The sequence below is a fragment of the Epinephelus lanceolatus genome, chromosome 11, assembly GCF_041903045.1.
Source record: "Epinephelus lanceolatus isolate andai-2023 chromosome 11, ASM4190304v1, whole genome shotgun sequence".
NCBI lineage: Eukaryota > Metazoa > Chordata > Actinopteri > Perciformes > Serranidae > Epinephelus > Epinephelus lanceolatus.
In genome coordinates, this window is record NC_135744.1 from 2,183,965 (window position 1) to 2,193,180 (window position 9,216).

Below are 9,216 nucleotides of genomic sequence, written 5' to 3' on the forward strand. Positions count from 1 at the left end.
AAGGTCATTTGTAATTTTAACTAGTGCTGTCTCAGTGCTATGATGCACTCTAAATCCTGACTGAAATTCCTCAAATAAATTATTATCATGGAGAAAATCACACAGCTGGTCTGTGACTACTTTCTCAAGGATCTTTGACATAAAGGGAAGATTAGATATTGGTCTATAGTTGGCTAACACCTCTGGATCCAGGGTGGGCTTTTTTAGTAGAGGTTTAATTACAGCTACCTTAAAAGACTGTGGTACATAGCCTGTCAATAAGGATATATTGATCATATCTAATATATGAGTGTTAACTAAAGGAAAGACCTCCTTAAGTAGCCTAGTTGGGATGGGGTCTAAGAGACACGTTGATGATTTAGATGAAGAAATCACTACGGTCAGTTCTTGAAGAGAAATTGGCTATGGGAAAATGAGAGGGGAAAGAAAGTAGGGAAGAAGAAGAAGAAGAAGGATGAATTGGCAAGCTTTCCTAAAGTTCCTAAAGAGAAGCTGAAATAAGGGAAGCTAAATCCTTGGCAGGTTTGATGTTAAAGTAAGAAATGAAAAATATGAGTAAGTGTTAAAGGAAGGAAAAACAGAAACGTAGGGCAAGAGAGGGGACTCTACCTCCTCCATATGCTGTCTCCACTGCTGCAGCCCCTCCTCCCCTAGAGGCACATGCCCTTATGCTGAGCAACTTGAAAAAGACTCTGAAAGGGAGGGGAAAGAGGCATCATTGTACCCTGACCTTTCTGCTCTCCATCTGACCCCCAAGGAAGCAAAACCTAACCTTACTCCTTCCAGAAATGCCCATGATGGTTTTTCCCAACCCCCAGCCACGACCAACAGGGGACCAAGCACACAGCCACTGGGATCCAGAGTGCTTGTGTACAGGCCATGGCAGTCACATCAGCTGAAGGAAGTTGCAGAGGAGTTGCCTGAGCCACAAAAGACTGGAGGTGAGAAATGGGTCACAGCCATGTAACAATTATTGGCCATGTATAATCCAACCCTGCAGGAAGTGAAGGCTGTCTGTCCCAGATGTTTCAAGCTCCGATGGGCCAACACACACACACACTCACTAACGCATTTACATTTATGTTATTGACTGATGAAGGGGAGGCAATAATATCAACAATGCCTGATAACTTGTGTGCTGGAAGCAAGTTTGGGAATATACAGGGGACAACCCTGTCATTGTTCAGCTAAAATCAACTGTTAGACCATGTAAAAGACATTATCCACTTAGCCCAGAGGCTATTCAAAGCATTGCTCCTGTCATTCAGTCACTCATAAATCAGATGCCATTGTGGAATGTCCTAATTCATCATGTAACACCCCCATCCTACCTGTAAAGAAACCAAATGGTGATTGGAGACCAGGCAAAGACCTCAGGGCAGGGGCGGACTGGGACTAAAAAACAGCCCTGGACTTTGACTCGGCACAGGCCACAACAACCGGTGCGCATACAGTATGCACTTCCTTCTTCTTCAATTTGACTGGCTTCCGGCCGGCTCATAGATATCTATGGGCCAGCTGGCATCCAATTTAAAGGCTGCCACCTAGTGGACTGGGCGTGGAACAGTAGATTATCAAGGAGAAAAAAGAAAAAAAAAAAAAACGGTGATGACTGCAAGGCGGCCGCTGGCCGTCCCGGAGTACCAGCCGTTCCGTGATTCTCCAGAACCTCCAGATGGCCAGTCCGCCCCTGCCTCAGGGCAATAAATGAGGCTTTGGAACACCCAGTCCCCACTGTCCCAAATGTAGCAACACTGCTTTCACAGGTGCCAGCAGACTCCTGTTGGTTTTCTGTCATTGATTTGGTAAATGCATATTCTAGTATTCCTGTTCATCCTGACTCACAGTTTTGGTTTGCTTTCACTTTCAATGGTAAACGTTACACCATGGCAGCCAATACATGGTATTACACTTGTGCAGTATCGTGGAACACACCAAGTGATCACCACCATACTGCACCATACTTGTGCAGTATGGTGGTGATCACTTGGTGTGTTCCACCACACAAGAGAATTGTAAAGCTGACACAGTGTCTCTGCTCGGCTTTTAGGCTGACAATGGCCACAAAGTTTTTAAAAACAAGCTGCAGCTAGTGTACCATTTAGCATGTTATCTTGGCCATAATATCACTCTGGTGGGTTGTAAATTGGGTCCAGACTGCGTCCAGAAGATCTTGGATGTTCCAAAGCTGTGCACTAAAAAAAAAAAAAAACAAACAAACAAATGATGTCCTTTTTTGGGCTTAGAAGGCTATTGCCATCCATGGATTTGTGATTTTGTGGAGATCTCCCAACTCTTGTGTGACATCACTCAGGGGGAAGACATTTGGCCATGACTGACATATTGACTTTGACTTCTACTGACAAAAACTGCTCACCTGACTACTGCAAGACGACTACACTGGCATATCACTGTATATCACTGACCATGTCCACCGTTACCTTAAAGCAGTGTCATTTCATTAGCTAATCAACATCACTCCCAACAGCTGAAGATGAAGAATCACATCCCTGTCTGGAACTGGTTGACAATCCACCTGATGCATTGTTTGACACTGTTGTGCAATTAACCATGTTTTTTGAAGTACATCTTTTCTCAGGTCAAAACTGCCTTTCCTGAGCCACAGCGGAACAACTTCACTCCTTCCAGCCGGGAGACTGGGTGGTGATCAAGGACCTCAGAAGACAACACTGGTAGTAGCCACAGTGGAGTGGGCCAAACCAGGTGCTGCTGATGACTGCATCTGGATAGCTTTGAGAGACACCTGGGTCCATGCATCCCAGTATTGTGACTGCGGTTTTCAGTGTTGGCCTGGTAACCACAGCTGAGATTACCAGGGTCTGCAGCTGACAAGAAGGTGACAGGCATCTTGGCAAAGGTAAAGCCTGACAAGAACTGGGCTTAAAACATTCTCAAATATTCACACCTGATCCGTCAAAGATGCTTAAGAATAAACTGATATCATCGAGAGCGCAAGAAGACACAGAGGGGAGATGTGGCATTGGCATGTCACCAACACGGACTCAAGACATCCCAGAAGAAGACAGTAGCAGAGCCGTTATGGAACAACAATTGATCAGAAACAAAAGACAGTTGAGTGGACAAAATGATTGCAAACCCTGGGGGCTTGATGCTGGTAACCTAATTGATAATTTCAGGCAACAAAATAGTTGGTATTCTTTCATCCAGTGGATGAAAACTAGAATGTATTGCGCCAATACCACTGTTTTATCCATTCAGAGTCCTCCAGTAAATTGGCATTCCTTTTTCCAACTTGAGGTAAAAGATTGTCTGTGCTTAGATCCGGTTGTTAGTTTAGTTCAGTATTTTGCAAATAATCCACACATATATAATGCTAAATGGAAAAATTGCAAGGTTTCCCATCACATGTGGTATAATAAAAACATGAGATGACTCTTGATTATATTTTGGCAAAAACTGGAGGTTTATGCATAACATTAAATTTAACAGGAGAGGCATGTGTGACGATCATTACGGATAATTCAGATAACATTACCAATGTGATCACAACACTTGATAAAATTTGCAATGCATTTGGTCCCTCTGAATCAGCAAGTTTTAGCTTCAACAAATGGTTAAATAACCACTTTGGCCCCTGGGGTACTTTGATCATTCATGTCCTGATCCCTGTTCTGATTGTTTTTGGTATCGCTCTATGTTTTTGTACCTGTCCACTTACTTGTATGCAAGCCCTCATGTACAGATGGATAGGTAGAATAGTGGGAGGAGAAAAAACATTGTATGTTAAAATACCTCTTGAGCAAACCACTGATAATGAACAGAATGTCTACTTAATGTCAAAATGGGCCCCAGGAAACCCTTTCATTGATTCAGAGAATGAAATGGTATAACCATGTTTTTTAGTTTGCAAATTGCGTTTTAGTGTTTTAGTTGTATAATTTTGATATTCTTAAACAAACAATTGTGAGTTCAGTTTGAATCTTTTGTGTAACATTTTTGATTTTCTGAGGATCTGAGGTAATTCCCATTATAGTGTGTTGACACTTTGTGTCAAGATAAGGGAATGTGGGAATTATTTAGGAATCTGTATTGGGGGGCAATTCTTCACACCTTGAGGTCATGCTCTTACAGTTCTTAGGGGGAAGTTTCCTGTTTTGCTAAACCTTTTGTTAGCGGGGGGGCAATCTCCTTTACGAGTGCAGTTGGTGGGTGTAACCTGAGGTCAAAGCTTAGGAATGGTATAAAGGTCTGTACATCCTTCAGGTTGACAGAGAACCCTGCTACTCTCTCCGTGCGCACCAAGTCCATCACTTCTTCAGAGAGGAGAATTTCCCTCACAAAATTCCTTAAAATCCTAAATTACCTCTGCTTGACCCTGCTGTCCACTTAGCCAGGACTGTACAGGAGTGCATTGAGTTGTGAGATGCAAAGTAGTCCTTGAGTGTAATGTATGTAAATGTATAGATCGTATATATGCGTATATATGTATATAATTAAGTGGATATTTTTGTGATATTTTTTTTCATACAAGACATGGGTTGTCTATTTCCCTTTTTTTTCTAGCTTTATGGATCAATGTCGCTGGGACCACCACTTCAGTCAAATATCTCAACAATGACTGGATGGTGTTGTTTTTTCAGTTCAAACAATCTACAAACAAAACTCAAAGATCATTACAGATGGATTGCTGTGAAATTTATGCATAACATGAGTAACAGTATTACATTGCCAGTGAAAGTTAAGTTTATGGTATTCTGAGTACAGTTATTTGTTAAAAATAGATTACTTGAAGGGATTACTTTATTTGACTCTGACATTTTATTTGCTCTAATACTGCGTCCTAACCAATTGTAACACCAGTAAGCATCAGTTTGATTGCATTGTTTTCTAATGGAATTTTCTAACTGGCCGTGGGCAATGCAGCTTTGCCTCTTGAGCTGAACTTTTGTAGGACACCCTGTTTTCTTGATTGAAAGAACATGGAGAAATTAATTATGCCAGCTGTTTTAAAGTATCCATGGCAGAATTTGTCTTTTAGATTCTTTGTTTCTTTGGCTTTAAGAGCAGAATATAAGTATTTGTGTTACCTGTAGTGGAAAGCTTAAGGTAAAGTTTATATTTAAGCAGACACAGCACTTTCCACCCTCTAATTACAAGGAATTACTCTCAAAGGGAACACGATTTCTCCAGTTTTTGTTATTCAGGAGACATGTCAACTCATTAAACATGAATTGTGACATTGTCTCATGTTCTGTTCTGAATTTATGGGCAGAAACAAGGATTCAAAGATCATTTAAAGTGATAGTTCAGGTTTTTGGACATGAAGTTGTGTGAAATGCTGACCATCTGTAGCTCTGATGTGACGGTGTTAGTACTGTCAACAAGCCTCCTGCTCTGAGAAATGGCCCGTAGTTTACCGGAGAAAAAGTAGTTCTGAAGATATAAGGGGGACACGTAACCAAAAGGTTTTAAGCTACAAAAAAAGTATGCATGTGTTTTGTTAGACTATTTCAATCATTTTAAAACATCCCTGCATTACGTCAGACCTTGCTATCAATTGGGACTATTTTCTGGCCAGTATCACTCTGCCGTGCAGGCCCGCAAGACAGCATGCCAACAGGAATCAATTAGACAGTTCATCACCATGCCGTGCAGGTGTGCAGGATAGCAACAGCTAATGCAAACTTCATCGGCTGTTTCCAACTCAGAACCAGTAGGCTATTATTAGTGAGGAAAAAGATTTTCCAACCCCTTACCTACTACTACAGTGTGAACACCGGCTCAGGCTCACGACACACCCTCGTCAGCTGCTGTAGGTAAACAGAGGAATACCAAAATGGTGCGAACTTGTGATTTCCCCAGCTGTGGGAATAAAAACATCGCCGGCTCCCACTTCCATCGGTTTCCTGTTACAGATGTAACCCGTAGGCAACTTTGGCTTGTGTCAATTGGGATGAACCTCGCTACCAAGCCGGCGAGGGTGAAGCAAGTGCGTGTATGTCAAGCTCACTTCAGCTGCCCACAGATCCCAACGGACAGAGAAAATGCAATTTCCGCACTGCTGTGCCCAAAGAGAGATATATTACCTAATACCAGGCTATATAACGATGTCTGTAACTGATTGTCTGTAAAACAAAAGGTTTGATTGAACTAATAGCCTGTTGTGTTGTGGAGAGTACATTACACGTGGCCTCGTTTTACCGTTGGCATTTAGTTTATTATATTAGGCTAACTGCTAAATCCATGACATGAGTAATCAATCACATAGAAATGTGAATTCATATGTGATTACGACCAGTCTCTGCTTTGTTCTGGTGGTGGGTTAGCCAAAGTTGCCTACGGGTTACATCTGTAACAGGAAACCGATGGAATTGGGAGCCAGCGATGTTTTTATTCCCACAGCTGGGGAAATCACACGTTCGCACCATTTTGGTATTCCTCTGTTTACTTACAGCAGCTGACGAGGGTGTGTCATGAGCCTGAGCCAGTGTTCGCGCTGTAGTAGTAGGTATATATAGGGCTAGTACATCTTTTTCCTCACTAATAATAGCCTACTGGTTCTCTGTTGGAAACAGCCAATGAAGTTTGCGTTAGCCGTTGCTATCCTGCGCACCTGCACGGCGTGGTGATGAACTGTCTAATTGATTTCTGTTGGCGTGCTGTCTTGTGGGCCTGCACGGCAGAGTGATACTGGCCAGAAAATAGTTCCAACTGATAGCAAGGTCTGACGTAATGTGGGGATGATTTAAAATTATTGAAATTATTGTCTAACAAAACACATACATACTTTATATACTTGTATCTTCAGAACTACTTTTTCCTCCGGTAAGCTACGGGCCATTTCTCAGAGCAGGAGGCTCGTTGACAGTAGTGACACCGTCACATCAGAGTTACAGATGGTCAGCGTTTCATACAACTTCATGTCCAAAAACCTGAACTATCACTTTAATAAAATAAGGGTCTCAGGATGTACGTTAGACTACCATTCCTCCATTTCTGCCTTATGTCTTTTGGATTATTCTGCAGTTGACCTGGGCAGCAAAGCTTATTGTTCCTTGTGAATCCCAGATTAGATAATCATGCCATATTAATCTTTAAAACATTAGCAGATATATATTTTATCGGGCTGTTAGAATATAATCAAAGTACTTGAGGGTATTTTCAGTGATAAAAGTTTCCCTCTGGAAAGTCTGCTCTTTGGATTTAAGATGAATGGATATTACTGTATTATTCTCCACTGTACACTGGCTTCTGATTGAACTCATGTACATACATTATGTTGTAAATGGCCTGCTACAAACCTGGACCACACAGAGGAATAAAAGTAAACAGAATATAAACATATAATTAGCTTAACTGAAAGGTATTTAGAAAATCTAGAACAAAGCTTTATGTAAAAAAAATACAAACATGTAAAACATGTCCTTAGAATCCCTCCGTAACCAGCTTCACTGCTCTTGAATCTGTGGTCTCTCCTCATCACAACTGTAATTGCCATAAACCAGAGAGGACCCACATACAGAATCACAGGGCAGAGGCAGGAGTAAGACAAAAACTGAGGCTTTACTGTAGTTTTCAGCGAGGGCAAAGTGCAGACCATTCCAGGAGTCGAAACCAAAAACCAGGATTATCAGGCAGAGTTACAGAAGCATCAGACACAGGCTTCAAATCAGGTAAGCAGGCATGGGTCAAAATTCAAAAAGGCAATACAAACAACAGGCAAGACACGAAGTAGGCAGAAGCACAAACTATGGTCTGGCAACAACAAAAGCAAACTGTATGTTTTATATGTACAGAAAAGTAAACACGCAGACGAGCAACAGGTGTGTGCCAGACAGGGCAGGCAGGTCTCTGATAGGCTGAGTCAATACAGGCGGAGTGCCAATGTGTGTGGATTGTGTATTGGCAGGTGCTGACTGTAGAATGAGCAGAGGGGCGTGCACAGGAGGAGCGGCAGGAGGGTGGAGTTAAGAGGAGCTGGAAGCTCCTGCAGAGTCCATGACAGTAATGTAGTCATGAGTGGAAATCAGGGCGATTGCTCTGAGACAACATGAGAGTCTGATATCCCCTTAAAATTTCATAGAAGAAATGGTCAAATATGCACGATTGAATTTACATTAAAATACGAATTTACATTGCATTAAACGTGCGCTAGGATGCGTTTAACATCATGACTTTGATGTTCAAATGTCAGCTATTTATCACCGGTTTTCAAACGCGACCTCCCTGTCATCCATTCTCGTGTCACTACGGTGGACGCGGAGCCTCCAAGCATTCCTATGAGACAGCGCTGAGCAGGTTTTTTTCATGCCTCTCTAAGTCCAACCCTAACGTCCCCGTCGTGAGAGGTGGAACCAGGTAAAGCTGGCTAATAGGACAATGGCGAAACTGCAACACACACGAAGGGAGTGGCATTCATGCTCTCTAAAGAAGCACAGAGAGCCCTCATCAGTTGGGAGCCTATCAAATCATCAAATCCAGGATCATCACTGCAAGATTTCAAACCACCATAAAAGAATCAGCCTCCAAGTCATACAGTGCTATGCACCCACCAACAATACTGATGACGAACTAAAGGACAAGTTCTACAACCAGCTACAACACCTACTCCAGGCCAGGAAAGAAAAAGTCATCCTCCTCCTCATGAGAAACATGAATGCCAAGGTTGGAAACAACAATAGTGGATACGAACTGGTGATGGGAAAGCAAGGAATTGGCAGCATGAACGAAAATGGGGAGAGATTTGCAAACATCTGTGCTGACAACAATCTGGTCTTAGGAAGAACCGTATTCCCCCACAAATCCATTAACAAAGCCACCTGGGTATCACCTGACCATACTATCGAAAACCAAATCGACCTCATATGCATAAACAGGAAGGCCCTCTCCTAGATGTTCGAGTGAAGAGGGGGGCAGATGCTGGGTCAGACCATCACCTATTGGCTGAAAATCTCCAACTCAAGCTCAAGCATTGTAACAACCCCTCTGACAGCAGAACAAAATTCAACATCCAGCTTTTCCAGGACAAAAGACCAACTTAACTGTACCAAACCACCCTACAGAACAGGTTCCAATGTCATGTCCAAGAAACGACGTTAAGTTAATTTAATCAGTTTTGTCTCGTATCTATGTTGTCTTGTGATTTCCTGTTTTATTTTTTAAAGATATTTTTTTTTGGGCATTTTTAAGCCTTTAATTGATAGGACAGATAAGCATGAAGGGGAGAGAGAGAAG